Below are 21,832 nucleotides of genomic sequence, written 5' to 3'. Positions count from 1 at the left end.
CTGTATCACCCATTCCGGTCCTATTGCTCCCAAATGTTACGGCAGAGGTCCACTCTATCCCGAAATCAGTTGATTTGTCAGCTACTAACCTTACCTCTGATCTTGACTCTACGGGGAATCTTGAGAAAACCCCAGACCTCCAGCTAATTCTATCCGAAGACAAAGGCCCTGAGAATTTGCCTAAGGGGGCACAGGGTGGCGCTATACCAAAACAGGTCAAAGACAAGAAGAAGGGCAACACCAAAAAAACCCAAAATATACTTACAAACAAGAAGGGGGCAACTGCCCCATTGCCGTTGGGTGTCCCAAATGATTCTATCACTTCACTTATTAACTCATTAGATCCTTCGGTAAACCCAATAACTACGGGTAAGGAGGGTGGTATTTGTAGTTCATGTAGTGCTAATTCCCAGCTTTTAGCAAACATCAGGGAACTACTAAAGCAATTTTTGCAACCGCTAGAACGGAGTATAATGTCAATTGAAAAACAACTTGCAACACTGTCCCAGAAGCCCTCGATTCAACATAGCCTGTGTCAATCCAACCCTGGGGCAGGTATAACAAATCCTTCTAGAGCAGGAACACAAGGGGCTCTTTTCGATGGTGGAGCCAAACCCTCTAAGGCGACAAAAGCTCAACCTATTCAAACCAAGCCCAAAAAACCAGAAACCCCTTTATCAACTATTCCTGGGAGTGGGTCTGCGACCGAGACCATGGTCACCAATTCTTCTACACGGCCTACCATCTCCCAGCCCACCCCCACTCAGTCAAGTACTAATAAGGGATCAACCCAGCTCTTGAACCAAAGGCCCACTCTCCCATCAATGCCCCAGCACCCATCATCGAACCGACCGGATGAGGGAAAGAGGGGTCCCAAGTCCAAACGTCCTGTTCACCTACCCCCGGAAGCATTTCCCTACACTGTTATTCTTACTGGGGTCCCGGAATTGCCTATAAACAAAGAGGAGCCGTCCTGGTCCCTTAGGAATAAAGTCTCACAGTGGCTTAGTATAAATAGGCCCCTACAACCCCCCCCCATACAAGCCGTATTTCAGCGGCGCGTAGAGCCTCGTGGATCGGGGCTGAACCCAAAAGTATTCAGGGTGACTGCATCATTGTAACCTGTGATGACCCAGATATTGTGGACCATATTTGCTCTTGGCCTGCCTTGTACAAGGGGGATAGATGCCTATCACCTTTCCTTCTTTTATCCACACGGGCGTAGCCACCAATACCCGATAGTCCCTGAGCGTCAGCAGCTGATGGCCCCAAATTGGGCGCAACCACCAGTGCGCCAGCATCCGATAGCTCCAAACTGGGTGCATCCACCTGAGCGCCATTATCCAATAGTTCCAAACTGGGAGCAACCTCTTGAGCGCCAGTACCCGCTAGCTCCAAACTGGGTGCAACCATACGAGCGCCCTTGGAACTATGCGGGTTCCTGGCATACTCAGGGGAATAGGAGTAGTGACTGGGAACATCGTCCACGGTACCCCAGCAGTGACTATCATATAACGGGGGGTGGAGAGGCATTCCGGTTAGCAATAGATACAATTGCCTGGATATGGTCGATTGACCGTTAGTTATCCCCTATAGTAATAACTCGACCCAGGGGGCACCAGGGCGAGATGTGAAGCCTAGGTGTACCTCGGGTACTTTTTCTGAAACCCCCACAGAACCAAATCTACCTAACGACCTAAACATCACTATACAGACAGTGGGCATTTCAAATCAAGGTAGTACATCTGCTATAGAAGAAGTTCTATCAGTGGACCAACAGGAGTCTATGGTAGTGTTTACAGGCGTCAAGTTGGGAGCCCCTGATATAACGATTGCCCCGCAACGAGAAAGCGATATCTTAATCTCAGCTGTAGCTGTGGGGTACACAATTTTTACCTGGAATATAGCCGGTATCGCAGGTAAATTGAATACCCCATTTTGGAACAAGTTTATTGGGGCCGGTTATGACATAATCTGTCTCCAAGAAACATGGTGTCAAGAACCTATATACGTAGAAGGCTACTCATCTTTTAGTTTAAATGCTTCTAATTCCCCATCAGGTAGAGCTAAGGGGGGCCTACTGCTACTAATTTCCAACGAGTTGACTAACTTTAAAATTATAAAATACACTACTGTAGGAACACACAGTCAGAATCTAACAAGGGTAGAGACCTAATTCTTGTAAATTTTTACAATAACAATTTTGACGCTTCCAGGGGAAACATCCTATTCCCACTGGAAAGTGAAATTAAAAGGGTATTGGCATCATCATGTAGACTGGCATCCATTCTATGGGCTGGTGACTTTAATATTCAGCCATGTCCTCTAGCAGTGGGTAACCCCTGTGGTTTTAGAAAAGAGATGGGTAACGGCGGTGTGGTAGACAGTTCGGATTGTTTGCATTTTCCACACTGTAACTATGGCACGATAATAAACAAACTGTTAGTCAAATTAGACCTAGATCTGCTTAGCTGCAATAAAAATAAGCTCAATCTTACCTGTCCCACATTCACTGGTAGGAATGCCAACACCAATATAGACCACATTCTGCTGTCTAATGATAGTGAATATACCAATTTGTGGGTTAGGGAAGAAACCCTTAGCGACCATAATAGTATCTCCCTGATTCTACTAGGATGGGGTACAAAGTCTCCCGCTAAGGAATCCTGCTCCACGGACATAGCCCCCATGAGACCGAACGGCCCAAGGATCAAATGGGCCGGAATTGATCCAGCGAAAAAACATAAGGAGGTAGTGGATAGGTGTAGAAATGAAATTTCCTATTGTTTGGGAGATGTCATCAATCCTATAACCCTACTTTCGAGCTTCATTAGGATGAATCTAAACATCGAAGGGATTTTCACAAAGAAACAGCCTAAAACCAAAGTTGCTAGGATGGGTTGGTTTGATAAACCTTGCACCTCGTCCCTCCGCGAACTTAAAAAAGCACTAAGTAATAAACCTCGCAATATCATCAACATCAAAATATTGCGTGCTAATTACAAGGTGGCTCTTTCCAACAGGAAAAAGGTTCTGCAAGAAGAAGCATGGCACAATCTAAACGTAGCAGCTGAAACACTAAACAGTAAACTTTACTGGGAAACCATCAATATCCCTTTTCTAAATACAGATGGCATTCCGGAACTAACATCATACGTTGCATGCAACGCCTGGATAGAACACTTTTCTAACATTTTTAATCCTGAGGGGAAGGCCCTAGAAACCCAAGTCCTTAAGGTTTCTGTTTGGCTGTCTTTACCATTAGGTAGAAGTTTGGATGAGGTCTACGAAGGCTTGCTCAACAGTAAAGGAGGAAAGGCTCCGGGTCCGGACGGAGTACCTATAGACTTACTCAAAACCGAAATGAACCTGTGGGCACCTATCTTAGTGAGGGTCTTCAATGCAGCAGCAGAGGGCCGCCTTCCACCATCCTGGGGTCAGTCGGTTATTATACCGTTATTCAAGAAAGGCAGTAAATCGGAAGCGTGCAATTATCATCCTATTTCTCTGCTGGATGCATCAGTCAAGGTAATGAGCCGTATCTTGCTGAACAGACTGGAAACATGGGCAAATGACAAGGCTATTTTAACCAAGGTCCAATACAGATTCAGGAAAGGCATGGGGACACTAGAACAATGTGTAAACCTAGAGCTCCTAATCAACAAATATACGGAAGTCAAGTCTGGTAGCTTGTTTCTTTGCTTTGCGGACCTGAGCAGCGCGTTTGATCTGGTTGATCACTCTATACTATGGCAGGTCCTGATAGACCTGGGCGCACCTAAGGAGATTGTACATTTTCTGGCCAGGCTTTATGAGAGGCTGTCATGCAAGGTGCGTTATGGCCCCCTAGGCGAATGCACCCCTTTCCTCAAAGTTTCAAGAGGCATTCGCCAGGGTTGCGTACTGGCCCCCCTTTTATTTTCTCTTTTCATCAACCAAATTGATTCCATCCTGTGCCAGATCCACGCAGATGCACCATTGATAGGAGGAAATCCGGTCCCAATTTTATTGTATGCGGATGACGCTGTGCTATTGTCCCGCACACAGATTGGTTTACAGCGTCTTATTGACAGTTTTATGTTGTTTATTGAAAGTAGGAGACTATTAGTAAACAAATCCAAAACCTTTGTAATGTCTTGCGGGATGAAAGCCAAGAAAGCAAAAACCAGTTTCTTCATTGAAAAAGTTAAAATGACTCAAGTCAAAACCTTTTGTTATCTGGGCATCACTTATGCAAGCAACGGGTTGTGGCAATCCGAGTTTGACAATATTAGTCTAAAAACGGCGAGGTCTACCAACAGTATTTTAAAATTTTCTTCCAAACTTGGGGTGAGGAGTATCAAGGACATGATGAACATTTACAATGTACAGTGCGTCACATCAGCACTGTATGGTGCGGGGGTGTGGGGACATTGCGTTGGTTCTTCCATACAGAGAGACGAAAATAAGTTTTTGAGAAAATAGCTATGTGTACCGACTTCGGCATCTGTAGAACTGATTCACAAAGAAGTCGGAATCAATCGCATCTCGGACCTAGCTGCATTGCGTCCCCTGCTGTTATGGCGCTCAATCTGGGCCAAAACTGAAACACAATTTACCCAGGAGATAATTCTTGATTGCCTCAGGCTGGACCATTCCCCACGTATCAAATGGCTTAAGTACATACACTATTGGTTTCATCTTTTATTCCAGTTTGATATACTCCTCGACCCTAAATCTGTTGTTTCTATTTCCAAAAAAGACATAAAAACAGGTTTTTAAGTTATAAGAAGGAGTGTCACGATAGGGTGTCTGGAACGCTACAATCTGTGATGTTCTATCGGGACTGCAATCTAAACTCCGGTTTCCAACCTTACCTTTCTGGTGTTACACGCAATTCTCATCGGTTTGTTCTAACGCGGCTAAGGTTGGGAATCGTACACCATCTTGTTGCATTCCCTATAATGAAAGCCATATCTGATACCGCATGCCCTTGCGATAATATTTCACGCCAGAGCTGTTGCCATTTTTTATTATTTTGTAAATTTTATCATTCTTATAGGGTATTATATTTAAAACCCATCTTTTTAAAAAACAATGTTCGTTCTATGAAGAACGCTTTACAACTTTTATGCTCTCTAAAGGATCTGGATATCTGTTTTTTCGTAGCATCATATATACTAAAATGTACAGCTGCCAGGAAAGCCATTGTTCTCTGATACATTTGATCGTGTTTTGTTATTAATCATGGCTTCCTGTCTGTAGATTTGTTCGTATATCTGTATGTACTATAAATGAACTTTGTTTATATTAGGAAACAGACTGGGCATCATCCAAATCCCAATATTTATTGGTCAATTTGTGTTTTTATAAATATCATATACTATGTTTATTTTTTCTAGATTTAGCATTCTGATGAAATTTTAGGAACTAATGTAATATATGTATTTGTTCTGCTTGTATGGTTTGTTTTACAAATCGAATAAAAGCTTTTGAACTGAACTGACTGGATAGCCATTTCAGTAGAGGTGCTGAAGGACATTGTGACCCAGGCGAGAAATGCGGGAGTAGCCGCCTGGGAGTCAGTGTTATTTTGGCCCATTTTTTTTACTTTCGGCAGGGAATGGTTGAGCATCAAAGCGGTCAGGAGCAAGATGGATCAGAAGAGGAGAGGGGTGTGGGTAAGTTAAAACAGATCAGGTAAGAGGGCCATTTGTCCAGTGAAGGTATTTGACGATTACTTGGAGATGAGAGGGAACAGGCAGGGAAGGTGTGCATGAAGGAGGTAGATGTCCGACAGATAAGTGTTGGGAATGAATAGAATGTGTCACCACTTGTTTAGAATGGGGAAGGTGACGGAAGCCTTTGGGCTGGGGTGGCAAGAGGAGAATCTAAAGAAATTGGGCAGGTGGAAATCTGCAAAGATGTGGGGATATGTGAGGCCGCCAGCCTGGGTGCTGGGGCAGGAGGTCACTGTTTATATCTTCTCCCAAGAACTGGCCCCAGTGGAAGGGAAGATAGAAATATGGATATGAAGACATTCTATTGTGAAAACGGTGGGGGAGAATGCGAAAAGCTTTTGGAAAAGCTAAAAGGTTCATTTGCTTGGAGTGTAGGGTCTGGTCCACTGTAGTCTTCTGCAAAACAATCTCTCTGACCTGAAGACTAAGTTTACCTTTGTGAATTGGGCCCTTAGACTTCAGATGTAAACTTAGACTTCAGGTTTAAGTTTATATTTGTGAAACGGGCCCTGAATTAGCATTCTTAAAGGCCTCCAAAGGCATTTCTCTTAATCATTCTTACTGTTGTAGGGCAATAAATTTGCCTTCCAAAATAATCTAATTTATGTTATATCTTTAGTGAAATTGTAACCGTTGATAATTAGTCAAATCATATTGTACTGGTACGGGTGTATAGTAGATATCCTAAATGAACAAGTTATTTACCTTCAGTAATACCTTTGCTAGTAGACTCTATCTACCTGCAGATTTCTCACCTTATGAATGTCCCCAGGTGCCAGACTGGACCCGGAACCGCATATCTTTCTTTCTGATCTCTCTCCGCACCATCAGACACAAAGCCATTGTTATCAGAACATAGCAGTGTGAAGACGTTCAGATTTGAGAGTTTACTAATGGACTAAATGAGGCCATTCTACAGGAAAAGGGTGGGTCAAAGAAGAACCTGCCTTGATGGTGAGAAGATGGAGAGGACAGCTGTGCATTGGTTTAAAAGGAGTGCACATCAGGTAAGTAAGAACCAAATGAAGGTCCCACTGTAGCATCACAAATAGTGTTTAAGGGTGCATATGGATCAACCCAATCAAAAAAAACATCACAACTGGTGACTTGAAGAGGGATGACTTATCCGGCAAATTTAAGGAGACCAAAATGGCTGAATGGTAACCTTTCATTATTACCACAGCAAAGTCTTGTTAACCTAAAGGAAGACTGAATATCAGAACATTAGACAACTTTGCAGTTAAGGGTTGGCTGTTATGGGAGGATTACCAAACAATAAACTACCATACTGACCTTGCCCAGTTTGGAGCTGCCAGAATCACCTGGGCCTGGTCTTTCTTGATCTTCTCCAGTACCCTGATCAGGAGGGGCAGGGGTGGAAAAGAATACAGGAGTTCCAATCCCCATTGTAGGCAGTAGTTGTCTCCGAGGGACAGCTGCCTTTAAAACTTTAACGTGCAACGCATTCAACTGCACACAAGCTTTGACATTGCACATTCTCTGCAGTGGCGAATAAGTGAAGCCATGGGCCTCACCATTGCTGGAAGATTACCTGTGCCATCTTTGAGTGTTACCACCATTTGTGATCTGCTAGGCAACATCCGCTGTGTTTGTCCACCATGGCATTTAAAGATCCTGCCAGGTGCTTGGCAACCAGGGAGATGCTCTGATTGTGCAGCCAATTCGAAGGGCATCATGCCACTTGGCACATGGCCCATGTCTCCACAATGCCTTGTGTTTTTTGCAGGACCACATGGTGGCAGTGTTTCCCATGAGAGGCTGTACCCGTTCCCCATTGATGGCCAGGAGAAAAAACTTAAGTACCAAGCGACTCACTCGCAAGTCCAACAAACTTTCACTGAGACCCAGGTCAATGGTTGAAACATTGGGTTCATAATCAGAATGTCCTGGACTCGTTGAGATGGAGGAAAGACTTGGAAGAGCACCATAACTCAGATAAAGGAGTGACACTGTGAGGGGGACAAGAGTGACTTCAACAATATCAGCAGGTCAGCCGTCAGATGGAGGTGGCTTTCAACTCCTTGAGGGGCGAGCTCACCTTTAGGAGCCAGTCATCAAGGTATGGGAAGACTGATATTCCAAACCTCTGCAGATGGGCTTCCATCACCTTCGTGAACACCTGAGGTGTAGTGGTAAGTCCAAAAGGGAACACTGAGCACTGAAAATGCTCTTGGCCTGCCTGAAACTGTGGGTAGAGTCAGTGGGATTGTAGGACGTGAATTTGAAAATAGGCATTCTGCAAATCCAATGCCACCATAACATTTAGTGAATCCAGGACAGATAGAACTTGGGTCAGGGTGAGCATTTTGAACTTGTCTTCCTGGAGGAAGAATTTCAGATGCCAAAGAGCTAAGATAGGGGTAGGTCTCCATCCTTCTTCAGCAACAAGAAATAAAGGGATTAACAGCCAGTACCAATTGTAAAGAGAACTTGAACTCCACGGAATAAGGACAAGTGGTCCTCTGGAAGGTGTTTATTGTTGGCGGCATCTCCAATGGATGGGACAAGAAAACTAAGGAGTATCCCTGTCGAATTATCTGGAACACCCATTGGTCCGAAATGATGCTACTTCATACGTGAAAGTGAAAAGTAATGCGACCTCTGACTGGGCGATTTTGTGCAACCAATGACAAATTAAAGAGGTTTTGTGGCAGCTGCATGGTAGTCAACTGTGATCTGTGTAGCAAGTTACCCCTGGGTGGAAGGATGCTGTAGGCTTGTATCACAGCTTCTTCCCAAAAAAGACTGAAATACCTTTTTCTGATGAGATATATTTTAGCGTTGCATCTGCTGGTATCCCCTGTCAAAACCTCTGACGGGGCAACATTTCTGTGGAAATTGCTGATCAGAATGAGCTAGGCACATATATTAAGCAGTGGCATTGTTCTCTTTAAACCTTTCAAAGGCAGAGTCAGCCTTTGCTCAAAACAGCCTTCAATAATCGAATGGCATGCTCTTTAAGGACTGTCGGACGTCTAAGAAAGGACCTGTGCAGCAAACGCAGGAGTGGCGACAAAGCAATATGCTTGTCTTGACTGCCCAACCCAGATAGCCGGTGGTATCTAGGACACAGCAAATGGAGTATTATGTTGCGTCTTGACTATCCGAAATCAAACATTGTAACTTTGGCTGGATTTCAAGCTGTCTGCAACTCTGTCCCACAATACATGAGAGTACCTGCCCAAGAGGCAAGAGGTAGTTACAGACCAGAGGGCGAAATTGGCAGGGAGAGAATTAGTTTGGTGAATGCTTCCATTTTCCAAGCGAGTGGTGGGGAATTAATTGGGGTTCAAGAAACTGGTGGACGCCTGTACCTCCAAGCTCTCTTGAATTGGGTGTTGAAGGAGTAAATCTGGATCAACAAGACTAGGTCTGTGCGGGCTTGTCAATTGCATATTAATTGGGGGACAAGATTCTTGTTTCCCCGTATACCCACCAAGACATTATATAGGGCAATAGAGGTTCTTGGCTGATGTTTCCAGGATTGAGGACCTTGGTGAGTGCGTTTGGTTTCACCTCAGTGGTTGGGAAACTGAGGTTCAAAAACTCCACGGCCCTTCTGATCACTGTAGCGAATGAGGCAGAGTCTTCCGTTGCCATAGCCTGGGTCAGTGGTGAGAGGACAATATCAGGAGATCTATCCAGACCACTTGCATCTTGAAGCTCAACTAATATATTGCCTTCAATATATTGGTCTCTCTTGATTATCATAGTCCCCATCTTCATAGTGGGGGACATATGTGTCACGTTCTGATTGGGCATATTGTCATGGTCTAGGTGAAAGGGTATGGGTCTCTGAATCTGATTTCCTCTGTCAATGATTAGACCAGTGGCACTGACATTGGTGCAGATGGCGGCGCCATACATGCCACTGTGGGAGGCGTCAGCCATGACACCAGGGTCTGAGTTCGCAGAGCCAAGATCCGGGAAGGTACAGGCCTTGAATCAAGGTCAAGAGGCACACATTGTGGAAGAATCCGCCAGCAGTAACCCTACTGGAGTCCCCTTGGATCCTTTGGGGTGGAAGGCATGCCAGAGGGACCCGATGTGGTGTATAAGGTTTGTAGCATCGTCAATGGCCTGAGAAATTCTGGGCGCATTGAGATCAAAGTTGATATCAGTTCCAACATGGAGGACCGACTTTGAGGCTTAGAGGTGCCCAGGGGTCACACGATTCCAAGTGGTGCACATGACGGGACATAGGAGACCCCGGTCTGAACTTTTTATGTTGCTTGGCCATTTTCAACTTACCAGAACCCCGCCAAAGCCAAGGTGTAGAAAGTAAGGAACTGACGCCAACGCACAAAGTTGAAGTGTATATATGAGTACGAGTGTGCATCCTAACAGGACGGACCCAGAGAATCCGACTTCCGCCCTTCACCTCCGATCCCAAGAGCATCATCTGAACCGTCCCCCAAGGATAATCACTCAGCACTACATTGTTCAACACCTACATGTCTCCACTGGTGGAATTCATCCAATCCCATGGACTTAACATCATCTCCTATGCAGATGGCACCAACTCATCCTCTCACTGACAGAAGAGCCCGTCACCACTAGAACAAACTTCCGAAACGCCATGGCAAATAATCTCCAACTGGATGAGGACCAACTGGCTGAAGCCCAACACAATATCTAAACACCAAATGGTACCTGGTAGTCAAGAGAGTGAGTTGTTCACCTGGAATCACAACGCAAATACAATACAAATAACACCAGTGGGAACACACCATGCACGTTTTAAATGTGAAATTGGCCAAGTAAGAGCTCAATGACATTTGGAAAAATTCCCATCAGAAGCCACACTGTACTGCCCTCTTTTGCATCATTTGGGATCTCCTTGCCCAGGAGACAAAACAAGACGGCCGGTCAGATGTAACCGTAACCGAGATGGAAATGTGAGAGGAGAGTTTCACATGATTTAGTGGCGACTGAAAAAAAGCAGTGTAAAGTGAAAAAGGGTGGAAAGTGAGTGATTGTAAAATTAGGTGAGCTGGGTAGAAATCGAGAATTTATTGGTGTCTCCCAGTCCCTAAGGTTAAAAAACAAGTGCAAATGCGGGTTTAGAAATAATATCCGCAATCAGTAGTGGTCGACATGTTTCTGCATATAGTGAAAAGATTTTCTATGCATTCCTCAGGACCAGTTGTTTCAGAAACTACTGCTTTTTGTGAAAAAAAATAATAATTATTAAAAGATATCACCTGAGAAGTCCAGGTTGTGTGCTCAACCATATACTGTTACCGGACCGCATCAAAGCATTGGATCCACAGGGAAAAACAAAGACAAACAAAATGGGAGAACATGAGTATGTCATCTTCCCGCGGTTTTATGAGATTGTGTCAAGTTAAACCTGAGTTTTACGGCACCAGATCCGTACATACTGGGAAACAACTTCCATTACAAACACTCACCCATAAATGATGGTTGAGGAGCTTCACCCCACCTTGCTGCGGCTCAGGTATGAGGAGCACCGCTCTAAAGTAAAGAGATTGAATAGAAAGAAAAGAGGCAATCATGGCTTATTTAAAAATCCATGGAGTGATATATGGATTATTTGTGAACATTCAGTGTCTTTGCCGATTATATAGACTCAGATGGTGGGTCTTAAACTACGCTTCAAAAAAGATGTTAAGATTGCCTACATGTCATGTGTTTAATGTTGCACATGTAGAATACCCATGAGTTAAAGCAAAGTCTAAGGAGTTCGGTATAAGGAGACAAACGTCCTAGCGATGCGCTGTTTGTGATGATAGACAATCAACCGCTTTACGTGATACAAAACAGACTTATATCCTTGGCGGTTTCAACACAAAGGTGTAGTGCGCATTGCTTACCTATCCGTCGGTGTCTCCCGACAGTCATCCGAGCTGTCTGGGGGGGCACCGGTTGTGGGACTCGCGTTGTGTTTTATGCGATTGTTTCAAGAGACTGAGTCACGTGACCAACTAGAATCACGTGATCCCTCTGTGTGTCGGGAGTTGTAGTTCTGATTGCGGAATATTGTAGTTCTGATGAATGACTAGCGCTAAAGCCCAGTTAGCATTAGATATGATGTATAAAACGCATTCTGTGTATATAATACAATGACACAGTCAAGTCCCCCGGTGAAACGCTAATTGCTCCGCACAATGATCAGTGTTTGAAATGTATCGTAGAGGAGGCACGTTTGTTAGATGTTGAACCGTATATGTATTGTTTTTAATCCATGGTATAGGTTCATTGAGTCCCGCTTTGTCACTGTTCAATCTGTATACCCATTTCTGTTCGATTTTGAACAGAAAGCGGCTGGCGTCTGGACAGGATTCTGGGATCGGTGGTTGTTCTAAAACTGTCCAATAGAAATCATTGGGGCTGTGTCCTTTTTCTAGGAAATGTGCAGTGAGGCGAGTTGCTTGTTTACGGCACCGCACTGTGCTTTTGTGCTCTTGAATTCTCGTCCTAACCTTCCTAGTCGTCATGCCAACGTATCGAAGTTTGCACGGGCATGTAATCAAATAAATCAGGTTACTGCTGTTGCAGTTGGTGAACTTTGTCTGAGTCCACGGTCTGTTTGTCCCTATATCTATGCTCGTAGATTTGCAAGTTTGGGGACATACTGAGCATGCCCCACAGGGATGATGGCCTTGGACCGGTGGCAAGTCCCAAAGTGTGCCCACCTGTCTGGGTTCCTTGTTACGTGGGCGTGTATGGACTAACTGATCCTTGAGGTTTTGTCCTCTCTTGTAAAGGCAAAAAGAGGTAGAGGGATATCATCGCCCCCAGTCTTCAAGATCGACCAATGTTTTTTTACGATCTTTTGGACCTGATTGGATCTGGTGTTAAATGTATTGACAAAGGTGATGCGGTTGGTTTTTTCTTTGGGAGGATGTATCTCCAGCAGAGATTCCCTGTTATTGTTTGATGCCCTCTTTTTGGATTGGCGGATGATTTTCTTTGGATAGTTTTTTACACTGAGTTGTTGTTCCAGATTTTTAGAATGAGTCTTGAAAGCTTCTTTGTTGGAGCAGTTGCTCTGTACTCTCAAAAACTGGCCAAACGGTAAGTTGTCTCTTAAGGCACGAGGATGACAACTATCATATCTTAAGAGTGCATGGAAGGACATTAGATCTTCTTCCGTCCCCCGCCACACCAGCAGAATATCGTCTATATATCGCTTCCACACATGTAGCGACAATAGATAGGGGTTGGCAGGTGTGATTCAACACCAATACTGATATCCTTGTATCGTTTGACGTCGAGTCACTTTACACTTCAATTCCGCAAACTGAAACACTGGAAGTTGTGGGGAGTCTATTAGAACGAAGTGACCACCAGTCCATTACGCCAACACGGTTCATCATGAACCTCGCAGAAATCGCTATGAAAGAAAACTACTTTTGCTACAAAGACACTACCTACCTACAAACATCTGGGACCAGCATGGGCAGTGTCTTCGCGCCGAGCCTAGCGAATCTGTATGTTCATAACTTCGAACAACAGGAGGTCCTCAAACCTGCCAACCCCTATCTATTGTCCTTCCATGCATGGCTCAACACCAGAAACACATACTTGAGATTCACCATTGAATTCAGTCGAACGACGCTGGCTTTTCTAGATTTGAAAATCAATGCGACTTCCAATGGTCTGGAATCTGAACTCTACCGCAAGCCCATGGCCCGAAATGCACTCTTAAGATATGATAGTTGTCATCCTCGTGCCTTAAGAGTCAACTTACTGTTTGGCCAGTTTCTGAGAGTACAGAGGAACTGCTCCAACAAAGAAGCTTTCAAGACTCATTCTAAAAATCTGGAACAACAACTCAGTGTAAAAAACTATCCAAAGAAAATCATCCGCCAATCCAAAAAGAGGGCATCAAACAATAACAGGGAATCTCTGCTGGAGATACATCCTCCCAAAGAAAAAACCACCGCATCACCTTTGTCAATACATTTAACACCAGATCCAATCAGGTCCAAAAGATCGTAAAAAAACATTGGTCGATCTTGAAGACTGTGGGCGATGATATCCCTCTACCTCTTTTTGCCTTTAAAAGAGGACAAAACCTCAAGGATCAGTTAGTCCATACACGCCCACGTAACAAGGAACCCAGACAGGTGGGCACACTTTGGGACTTGCCACCGGTCCAAGGCCATCATCCCTGTGGGGCATGCTCAGTATGTCCCCAAACTTGCAAATCTACGAGCATAGATATAGGGACAAACAGACCGTGGACTCAGACAAAGTTCACCAACTGCAACAGCAGTAACCTGATTTATTTGATTACATGCCCGTGCAAACTTCGATACGTTGGCATGACGACTAGGAAGGTTAGGACGAGAATTCAAGAGCACAAAAGCACAGTGCGGTGCCGTAAACAAGCAACTCGCCTCACTGCACATTTCCTAGAAAAAGGACACAGCCCCAATGATTTCTATTGGACAGTTTTAGAACAACCACCGATCCCAGAATCCTGTCCAGACGCCAGCCGCTTTCTGTTCAAAATCGAACAGCAATGGGTATACAGATTGAACAGTGACAAAGCGGGACTCAATGAACCTATACCATGGATGTCCCTTTAAAAACAATACATATACGGTTCAACATCTAACAAACGTGCCTCCTCTACGATACATTTCAAACACTGATCATTGTGCGGAGCAATTAGCGTTTCACCGGGGGACTTGACTGTGTCATTGTATTATATACACAGAATGCGTTTTATACATCATATCTAATGCTAACTGGGCTTTAGCGCTAGTCATTCATCAGAACTACAATATTCCGCAATCAGAACTACAACTCCCAACACACAGAGGGATCACGTGATTCTAGTTGGTCACGTGACTCAGTCTCTTGAAACAATCGCATAAAACACAACGCGAGTCCCACAACCGGTGCCCCCCCAGACAGCTCGGATGACTGTCGGGAGACACCGACGGATAGGTAAGCAATGCGCACTACACCTTTGTGTTGAAACCGCCAAGGATATAAGTCTGTTTTGTATCACGTAAAGCGGTTGATTGTCTATCATCACAAACAGCGCATCGCTAGGACGTTTGTCTCCTTATACCGAACTCCTTAGACTTTGCTTTAACTCATGGGTATTCTACATGTGCAACATTAAACACATGACATGTAGGCAATCTTAACATCTTTTTTGAAGCGTAGTTTAAGACCCACCATCTGAGTCTATATAATCGGCAAAGACACTGAATGTTCACAAATAATCCATATATCACTCCATGGATTTTTAAATAAGCCATGATTGCCTCTTTTCTTTCTATTCAATCTCTTTACTTTAGAGCGGTGCTCCTCATACCTGAGCCGCAGCCAGGTGGGGTGAAGCTCCTCAACCATCATTTATGGGTGAGTGTTTGTAATGGAAGTTGTTTCCCAGTATGTACGGATCTGGTGCCGTAAAACTCAGGTTTAACTTGACACAATCTCATAAAACCGCGGGAAGATGACATACTCATGTTCTCCCATTTTGTTTGTCTTTGTTTTTCCCTGTGGATCCAATGCTTTGATGCGGTCCGGTAACAGTATATGGTTGAGCACACAACCTGGACTTCTCAGGTGATATCTTTTAATAATTATTATTTTTTTTCACAAAAAGCAGTAGTTTCTGAAACAACTGGTCCTGAGGAATGCATAGAAAATCTTTTCACTATATGCAGAAACATGTCGATCACTACTGATTGCGGATATTATTTCTAAACCCGCATTTGCACTTGTTTTTTAACCTTAGGGACTGGGAGACACCAATAAATTCTCGATTTCTACCCAGCTCACCTAATTTTACAATCACTCACTTTCCACCCTTTTTCACTTTACACTGCTTTTTTTCAGTCGCCACTAAATCATGTGAAACTCTCCTCTCACATTTCCATCTCGGTTACGGTTACATCTGACCGGCCGTCTTGTTTTGTCTCCTGGGCAAGGAGATCCCAAATGATGCAAAAGAGGGCAGTACAGTGTGGCTTCTGATGGGAATTTTTCCAAATGTCCTTGAGCCCTTACTTGGCCAATTTCACATTTAAAACGTGCATGGTGTGTTCCCACTGGTGTTATTTGTATTGTACTTGCGTTGTGATTCCAGGTGAACAACTCACTCTCTTGACTACCAGGTACCATTTGGTGTTTAGATATTGAGTTTGGGGCATGTACCTGGGTGGTCGTTAAACTTGCCCTTGGGCCCTCTTCTAAAATGTTGTTGTGTATGTGAAGCCCAACACAGACAAGACAGAAGTGCTGATCTTCGGAAACAATACATCAGCATGGGACGACACCTGGTGGCCCTTGGACCTGACTGCACCCACCCTCACGGACCAAGGCCGTAATCTCGGAATCATCCTGGACAGCAAACTCACTATGAAACAATAAGTCAATGCAACCACCTCCTCTGCTTTCACACCCACATCGTGCTGCGCAAGATCTTCAGATGGATCCCCAGTGGCACCAAGAAAACTGTCACACAAGCCCTTGCCACCAGCCAGCTAGACTATGGAAACCCTCTCTACACCGGGATCACCACCCAACTCCCCAAGAGCCTTCAGACTATACAGAATGCAGCTTCCAGACTCATCCTCAACCTCCCTAGAAGGACTCACATTAAATCCCACCTCAAGTACCTCTACTGGCTACCCGTACAAAAGAGATGCCAGTTCAATATGCTGACCTTCACCTACAAAGCCCTCCACGACCAGGGCCCAGCCTACATCAACCACCACCTGAACTTCTTACAAACAGACATCAGCAATCCGCTACCCACACCTTCGCTCACATTCACCACATTTGCAGGAGCAACAGCAGAGGTCGTTCATTCTTCCACCTCGCTGCTAAGTCCTGGAGCGACCCCCCTCCACTTACAAACAGCACCAACACTAGAGGAAGGGATTCAAGACACTGCTCTTCGCCTAGAGACCTGCGAGACCTTAGCGCCTGGATACTGCCTGGGGTGATTTGCTGTGCTCTATAAATACTGATTGATTGAGTGCCCTGATGTCACATTCAGGGAGGGACGGATCAGAAGTGGAGCCGCACGGCGCTACCTGCTGACGAATGAGGGAATTGCAAGCAAAAGTTTCCATATCCAGACTGGTGGGCAGGAAAATTCTTAGGGTGAGGAATCTGCGGTTAGAAGTCTCTATCAGAAATATATAATAGAATAAGTCAGTGCATTGTTGTAGAATTTGTGGTGAGATAATATTGAGTAAGTGCGGACGTATTAATCCCTGTAGATTTGCATTAGTTAACTAGCTTTACATATTTAAGTGCATCAACATGGACTCACACGTTAGGGTTTTGATTTCTCTTTCCAAAATAACTTCACAGAAGCTATTTTTGGTTCGAACTTGTTCAATGTAACAGAAAAGGCGAGCATTTTTACTCAGGTTTTTCATGGAGAATAAAAAGTGGTGGTTCATTAGGGTTCATACCAAACAGGATCTTTACCTCCTAACTCTGTGCCTGTAGCCTGAAAATTTCGAGATGGTAGTCGCCCTTACCTAAATCCATGCAACTATACAGCACAGAAGTTGGTTATGCACTTCGGATATCAAAGATGTGCATTTCCAAATCCCAGTCTGGGGTTCTCCAAGGATCATCTCAGGTTTATGGTGGGCATCTGACATTTTTATTACACGGTCCTTTGGCATGGCTTGAGTATTCACCAAGGTGTTGATGGCAGCTACTATCCCCAGAACCTTCAGGGCATGTATGTCTGGATGACGAGCTGGTAAATGTCTCTTTCTCCAGGCCCAGACTTTAATCTCTTCATTTTGTTACCTCACTGATTTTCTCCCACTGCCTGCCAAAGAACAAGCAGAGGAAGATGAATGGGAAGAAGAGTGTGTGTGGAGGAGAAGGATGGACAGGTAAAAAGCAGTGGAGTGAAGGGAAGAGTTTGGAAAGAAGGAGTGTGTGAGAGATCTGGAGAGGGAGGACTTGTCCTCAGAGCAGCACTCATAGGGATTGGGAGGAAGCTAAAGCAACAACAAAAATGACTGAGGAAAACCTTTTTGAAAAAGCAGACTCTGACATGGTAGCAGCATGGATGTCAGTTAGGGGTAGCTAGGGACAGCAGCTGTTCCTCTTCCCCTTTGCTGCTCCTACCACTCTTGTAGCCCGACATCTCAAGGTCATGAAGGCAGCAATAGGAACAGTCCTTGTCCTTCCACAAGCCCCACTGGCAGCAATTAGGATGCTATTAACGGGCTAAGGGTGGGATAAGGGGTCAATCTTGTGATGTCACCATGGGCCAAGGGGAATGTGATGTCACTTGTACTACCCTTGGTATTTCTGTAAATTCACGTTCATGGGAAGCAGCAGACCATATTCCTGCACTACCCAAAACTGGAATTGAGTCTCTGTTAAGAAGAGTGCATTTGAAAAAAAAGAGACAACAGAAATAGGTTCAGACCTCCATAAAGACCTGGGGGGCAAATTTCCAAGGGCCATTATCGCCGCTTTAGAGGTTCTTTTTCCCGCTACAGCGGCGATAATTTGATCGCCCAATTACCAAGCTGTCGCAAACACCAGTTAGCGACAGCTAGTAGGAGATAGCGATCATCTTGGGGCCCGTTTTGCATGTCAGCGATAATTATCGCTAATGACATGTGATAAGCGTGGCTCAAATCCACTGGAGTGACTTACAGCACTCACCTATAATTACCTTATAGGAAGTCAGCCGGACAGTGGAGAAGTATAAACAAAAGTCTTTATTAGGCCAAACAACACTCATATGAGAGGGCCCTGTCCGACCTCACTCCTAGGAGTGCGAACGAGAGGACTGACTCTCTGCATCACAGCAATACATTATAATGCAATACAGTAAATGGGGTACGCCCCTTGTGGAAAGTTACCGAGCCTCAAGTCGGTGGACAATGCTCTCATACAGCAGGCATCTGCACCTGCAAGAGATACATTATTATCTCTGCTCAAGGCCAGGGAGCTAGGCTTCGGCGTCTCTGGGCATGAGAACATTACTGATAACGAAACTTGCTAGTTTCGACCACAGTAAGCCGAGAAACGAAAACTGCTGTCTTAGTATATTTCTGTATTCCTGCGGGAGGGGCATGAGCGAGCAGAGCCCGCAGGCACAGAGAGTAACACAAAATGGTGGCACACAGGCTAAGCTAAGAAACTAATATGGTCACGCATACATTTGAATATAAGCAGTAAGTAAGAATATGTATTCAGCATAGGTGTATATACGAAATGCATTAGTTAGTCATATGATGCTAACTCACACGTCATCATAGGGTAATTAGAGCATTGAAAAGTGAATTCTATCAGACCCTCCTTTTAGCATCATTGGCTAACTATAGCCTCATTTATTTGCCAAAGGTAGTGCCGACATCCATTCTAGGGGCAGGACTTTACTACTTCAGTCTAGAGCATCTTCTGCAATAAACATTAACCAACTTGCATCAGCAGGAATTTCAGTAATCATAGAAGTAGCATATTGACCATGTAACTTCTTTTTCGGACGTATTTTTGCAGCACACATTGAACAACATGGAGGGAGGCAATATATGCAAAGGCAGCATGACAGAATTACACTCACCACTCCAACCAAACCCATCAGTATTTTCCAACCCTAGGAAGAAAAGGCACCCCAGAGCCACCCTTGGAGAGACCATGTCCCATTATCTTGATGCAGTTCAGTCGCTAATCTATGCAATTTTTGCACTGCCAAGTTAACAGTCGGGGCGGAGTCAGGGATATAAACACAGCAAGAGGTCCCGATGACGCGACAGGCCCCGCCCCTATCAGCTAGTATGACGTCAAGGACCATCCTATTCTGGACCGTGAATAATCTCATAGCCTGAACCTCAACAGAGATGTTGGTCGTAATGTCAGCCTCAACCAGAACCACCTTTTCCATTACCCTAGATAGTCGTCTAATGGCTCTACTGTTGAATATAGGACCCCAGAAAGGAAGCAGACCCTTAGAAAAATCAGTCCATTGCTGATACGAGGTATCTGTCTGATCAACGTCCTCTACCTGAAGTTCCCTCCTTTTACGCTGCTCTTGCGGCTGCTCTTGAGGACTGGGGAATCGTCGATGAGTTCTGTGATAATCAGAGGGAGCCACATACACGGGAGGAATTATATAAGCCAGGTAGCACACCCCACCCCAACCCTCGGGCAACCATAAGTATCCATTTTCACCGCAAACAAAATAGACACTGGGTGGGGCAATCAAAGAGGGGCTAACGAGCAGGCGTATTGAAGCAGTCACGTTACAAGAGCTATTTCCAACCTTGATGGGACCCCTTCCCTCTATACAGAAAAATGGAGGAGGACCTACCACAGCCAGGGGTATCAAAGACTTGGAGCTGTCGTTACTCTTAGGGGGATGCCTGTAAGACAAAGTGGCGTTCAATTTCATGAAACTATCCCTTAGTCGATCAGTATCATTAGGTGTCAAGAAACGACCCAACTTTTTCTCACATGTCTGTATAAAAGTTTGGTCAAAACGTCCGTCAGTATATACTCGTCCAAGGGAAGCTGAAGGCAAAGGCCGCACTCGCATTGTCATTGTCCACCCCCTATTCTGCAGGCGTGGAGTCAAAAAATCTGGCTGCTGGAAATATTTAACAAGACCTATAAGAGTATACCACCCCACACAACTATTCACTGGAGTTAAAGGGAGAGCAAGGAACCTATCTTTTTTATAAGCAGCAGAAGGCAAGAGCCCACAAACCCAGCAATCTGTCATGTTGGTAGTGGCATGTGCATGATGCAAAGTCTTAATAAAAACATTATCTTTATAATTTTTGCGTATCATTCTCTCACCATACTCAACAGTTAACATTTTGTGTTCCGGAACAGCAGTGGGTGTGGGTGCCAATGTATGAACGGGATAATGTTTATCTAGGAAAAACAGTATTCCAAGAGTCACCAGAAAGGCAATTAAAACTATTATTACCACTACTATCTTTCCCTTTCGGGAAAGGGCCAACCAGGGGGAATCAGGCTCACGTCTCGGGGGAGCTGCAAAAGGCTGCTCCTCATCAGGTATTGGCCGCCCAAAGGGATACATTTCTAATAATCGTACAAAAGTATCAAAAATCAAAAAGTAAAAATCACACTGTTTCTAAAAAAAAAAATAGTCCCAGACAATCCTCAACCGGCCGGAGGGGTTCTTCAACCCTTAAAAAGGGATCTTCTCCCTGTGTCCTTCAAAGCCTCACAGGCAGTCTTTTACCGTTCATACCTACTCCAACGTCGTTGGTCAACACTTTGAAATAAGGGAAACACTTAATTCGGGCCCCGCGCCACTCTATAGTCTCAAAGCACACAATCTTCGGCTAAACACCAGGGCTCTTACAAGTCCATCCCTACCACTAAATCTTCTTTTTCAGAATGTCCACTAAGCCCTTCTTCCAGTATTTAGTCCATCATATTCCAGCACTGTACTTATTTTCTTCGGGGCCGCAAATTATAGCGAGTGCTCCCTGGCACTTCGGGGTCAGAAAACAAAGCAGGTGTATCAGTGGCAGACGCTGAACTTTCCGGTATCTCTTTGCTAGCAACAAAAGGAGTGGTAGAGCTCACAGTATTCTCAATTCCGCTTCGCTCTTCTCCAATCAGTGAAGCATCCGAGAAAGGAACATACCTCGGGATATGTTCGAACTCCTGGTCAGCGATGCCGTCTTGTACCCATTGATCATAGGGCAACGGGAGCGGGACCCTCTTCACATGAGAGGCATGGGTCCACGCCTTTCTGCCGTCAATCCGCAGCGCTGTGCGCGTGGTGAGAAGCACCTGACGAGGCTCAGACCATCTCGGCTCCAAACAGGACTTCCGCTGGTATCGTCGCACCACGACCCAATCCCCTGGGTGGATGGTGTGTCCAGGCCCCTCCGGCAACGGCTTCAGAGTGTCTGCTACCTGCTGATGAATAGAACGAAGATCTTTAGTCAAAGCATACAGATAATCTGTCAACAGAGGGTAAGGAACTTCGGAAAAACATTTAGGTCGGGGCACTCCCCAGATATTGGCCGGGCGGCCAAATACCACCTCGTGCGGGGAGACGCCCATTTTTGCATTTACAGTGACTCTTGTGGAAAGCAAAGCTAAGGGAAGTGCGTCTGGCCAAC

The sequence above is a fragment of the Lissotriton vulgaris genome, unplaced genomic scaffold, assembly GCF_964263255.1.
Source record: "Lissotriton vulgaris unplaced genomic scaffold, aLisVul1.2 SCAFFOLD_1533, whole genome shotgun sequence".
Classification (NCBI taxonomy): Eukaryota; Metazoa; Chordata; class Amphibia; order Caudata; family Salamandridae; genus Lissotriton; species Lissotriton vulgaris.
Note: the sequence above shows the minus strand (reverse complement) of the source record.